We start from the raw sequence: 4426 nt of genomic DNA on the forward strand, positions 1-4426 counted from the left end.
TTTAACTATTCCAGGAATTCTTGTTGGGTTTGGGTTCAATTAGAATTTTTCTTTGAGGCTTTGTTTGTAGCTATTTTCACATTGTTATTTTCTTTTGAGTTGTTGTCTTGGTCTTCCTTACCACTGTAGTAGTTTTTTATGATTAAATTCTTTTTCTGTTGCTTAGTCATTTTTTTACCCTATTTCTTGACTTTTAACTTCATGTTAAGGTTGGTCTCTGCTCATCTTGGGACAGGAAGACACTGTCCCAAGCTTTAGGCTTTTTCATGCTGCTGTTTTCAGAACTATTTCTGGGGGTCTTCAAGTTTTTGGTGCTTCCATGTTGGTGTGATCCTAAGAAAGGAATGATCACTGTTCTCCTTATCTGCACCGTGTTCTTTACCCAGGAAGGACCTCAGCTTCCCTGCAGCTGCAAGTACTAGAGTTCTCTGCCTTGAAACTGTGACCAGGGCCCCTGCTGTCTTGTGACTGACCACCAACATCCCTTTCACCCTGGTACTGCAACCCAGAACTGAGTACAGGCAATAGATGTGCTGATCAGTAACAGCTGTAATCAGTGTCAGAAAAGGGTCCCTTGTAATCTCTTTCTGACCAGTTGTCTGACTCTCTTAACTAGTCTCTGGACTGAGAGCTCCTGAAGCTGCTGCTGTTGTGGCAATTGCGGCTGCTACCATGTATGTGGGCTCTGGATAAGCTTTCACCCCAGTGTCAAAGATTTCTCTTGCCAACTTTTTAAGTTTTCTTAGACTGGAAAAAATGTCTCTCCCTAAGACTTTTGTTGGCTCTGCAGCTCCAAAATTTGATTTGATGAGTTACTTTAAAGTTGTTTGTAGGCAAATGTTAGGAAAGTTCAGCTGGGTGGCTGCCCCTAATCTGCTGTCTTGGCTGTAGCTCCTCACATATATTTGTTGTTGAATTTTACAAATGAGAAAACATGGAGCATTTGGCTTAAGATCGTATGGAGCTGAATAGGCAGTGCCAGGATCAGTCTAGCAATTCTTCGCTATATTGAGCTGTCTCTAACCAGACTAGCCTTCTCAACAATTATCCCAAATTAGTGTCATTTTTCTATATTCCCCCTAGGGATTTTTGCTGTTCAGTAGAGCAAAGGACAGCATTTCACTGAACAAGAAAGTGATCCCCCTGATATTCAGATTAGTTTTCTGTAAATCTGGCCCTGCATATGAACTATCTAGGTTACCCATTAAGATATAGAGTTCTTGAATCTTTTCCTGATTATGAGTCTATTCAGCAAATAAGCAGAGAAAATAGAAAAGAAGAACCTACTGTCTAAAAAAACCTAAAGGCTAAGCAGCTTTGGCCCCTACTAATAGAAAAAAAAGTCAATGTAGGTTTTGTAAAGTTATCAAGTCTTACAACAATATGCCCTAAAATGAATATAAGGTCTCTAAATTATAGAATTTAGAGCTTGAAGGAACATTAAAGACTATCTAATCCAACCTCTTAATCTTAAAGACATGGAAACTAAGTCCCAAAGTGGTTATGTAATGTGCCCGAAATTACAAACATAATAACTAACTCAGCTAAAATACCAACTGAGGTCTTCTGACTTAACCTGGTCCTCAGATGACCCAAAGTTATAATTAAATTCTCACACAATCTTCATATACTTAATGATATAAAGTTATTCCTCAGCTTTCATTTCTCCAAACTAAATAATTCTTCACTGTTCCTCACACAGGACCTATTTTCTAAAATGTTAATTACCTTTCATTCCATTGCTGGAATTGATTTCTCAACATCTGATGTTGTATAAAGAAAACTGTGTTTAGAGTTAGAAGAACTAGGCTCAAATTCTAGTTCTGTTATTTATTATGTGAAAATTTGGGTAAGTCACTTCCTTTCACTGTGTCTCAATTTCATCCTCTATAACATAAGGGGAAAAGATTGGACCAGATGGTCATTGAAGTTCCAATTCACTAGTAATAAGAGAAATGCAAATCAAAACAACCGTGAAGTTGTACCTCACACTCATCAAAATGGAGGTCAAAGTGACAAAAGACAGAATAGTCAGTATTGGAGGGATGAGTGGGGAAAGACACACACAAATGCATTGTTGATGGAGTTATGGATTCACAATCATTCTGAAAAGCAGTGTGATACTATGTAAATAAAGTAGATAATGTTCACACCCAGAGATTTCACTGCCATGAAAAGGAGTTGTTGATAAAAAGAAAGGCTCCATGTATGCCAAAATATTTTTATTGCAGTATTTTTGTGGTAGTAAAGAGCTGGAAATAAAAAGAGATGTCCATAGATTGGGGAAGGACTAAGCAAGTTGTGGTACATGAATGTTAGGGAATATTACTAGGATGTAAGTATAATGTTAAAGGGATATAAAATCTTCCCTGCACATTAATAGGCCTCATGTGGAGCCCACTAATGGAAGTTTGCTTGGGGAGACTTGCTTGTAGGAAGGTTTTCACACCTTTTGCTAATTTCTAATTAGTACTGCTGAGTCATGCAGGTTGTGATGCCTTTTGGCTCTGAGAAGTGTATATATACTCTGAGTTGGTATTTTGCTTGGGGGGCTCGCTTATGAGAAGGATCTTGTGATTCCCTGGTCAAGATTCTGAGTGACCCTATGTTCAGAGTTCCCTGACTGCTCAGATGTAAAGGTTCTCTCAATTCTGGGATGTATGTAAAATATGTAGCAAAATTGCTTTGATTCAGGTAGTCAGAGCCCTGTTTGTTGGTTTTTATTTATCTGCTTGTATTTTCTCTGAAGTTCAAGTTGCTAACTTCTCCCCTGAACAAGTGAATGTAATTTTAAAAGATTATTGATCCCTTAAACAGCTAGCTCACTTAGTAAAGCAGATCTAAGAACCTGTGCGAGCAGCCATCCTGGGTATGCCAGTGAGGTTGCTACTACAGTAAGAAACAGTGAATATGTGTAGCAGCAAGCACCCCAGTGTCCCCAGGGTAGCTGCCAACACAGGTTCTTAGATCTGCTTTGCTAAAGGAAAGCAACTCAAAATGGGTTAACAAGCTTACTTTAATCAGTCAAACATATATCGTTTACCTAGTTCAGGGGAAAAAGGTCAGCACCCCGAACTTCAGAGTATACAGACAGAATTATCAAGACAGAGAAACAGATCAAGTAGACGGGTTTCCAAACTGTCCAACAATTACATCCATACCAAATCAACATCTGGGTTTTTCAAAGACGGGGGGCTCTCAAAAATGGCTTCCCAGAGTCTCATCTGATCAAATCACAGAACACTTCTCAAAGTGAGCCCCAAAACAAAGCCTCACATCAGGGATTATATAGCCTTCTCCTGGGTCAGAGAATGTAACCACTCTCTTGACCCACTGCCCAATCACACAGCATCAAGGTGTGGGCATTCCTGAAAACCAAGCCTCCTGCCACAGGCTCCATGTGACCACATTCGGCCTATTAGGAGGCAGAGTATATTTTCAAATCAAGGAAGGTTCTCAGAGTCTCTTAAGCCTATCAAAGGGCCTAAGGGCAGGGAAGATCTTTAAATTTTAATTTCCATTACAATATGGTAAATACAGAAGAGCATAGGAAGACACATAATCTGTTGCAAGCAAACATTATATACATTGTCTACTAAAATGTAAGTAGAAAGAACAACAACAAAATAATAGAAACTGAATATTATACAATGATAACAATCAAGCTTGAACCTAATAAAAGCTGAGAGGCTATGCTGCATATAATATTAGACTTTTTAAATATCTTGGTTAGTTTTGCTAAATGTTTTTCCTCTTTTTTATTTTTTGTCATGAGAAATTACATTCTGGGAGGTAGAAAATGGATACATTGCAAAATGTAGGTATCAGAAATTTATTTTAAGAAATAAAGTATGGGGGTGGCTAGGTGATGCAGTGAATAGAGCACCAGCCCTGGAGTCAGCAGGACCTGAGTTCAAATTCGGTCTCAGACACATAACACTTTACTAGCCTTGTGACCTTGGGCAAGTCACTTAACCCCATTTGCCCAGCCTTCCCCCCTCCAAAAAAAAAAGCAAAAAACATTAAATAAAGTATAGGATGGCCAATTAGCTCCCAGTAAAGCCATATTTTTTTTAAACAAGTCTTTCTTTCTTCCTCAATGGAATTGTTTCTCTTTGTAACTATGACACATCATTCTGGATCCATCCTGCTAACTTGAGGATAGGGAATTTCTAAGGGTATGCTATTTAGGGGACAAACATCATCACAGCCATATTGTTGGACTACAGTGGTTTAGGGAACTAATCCCTCCACCTCTGGTCAATAACACTATCCCCATAAGAAGTTTAGCAGTGTTTATGCTCAATCCCCTTTAAGACTCCACCAAAGCAGTGGAAGCTTTAATGCAAGGTAACCTGGGAAGGAGCTACAAAGTGCCAAGAACTATATGAGGTCTGGAATAAGACTAGAGCTGACGAGTCTTCTT

Source organism: Petaurus breviceps, unplaced genomic scaffold (assembly GCF_028583685.1).
Source record: "Petaurus breviceps papuanus isolate PSGF00001 unplaced genomic scaffold, PetGlider_PUasm1.0 68, whole genome shotgun sequence".
In the NCBI taxonomy this organism is placed as follows: Eukaryota; Metazoa; Chordata; class Mammalia; order Diprotodontia; family Petauridae; genus Petaurus; species Petaurus breviceps.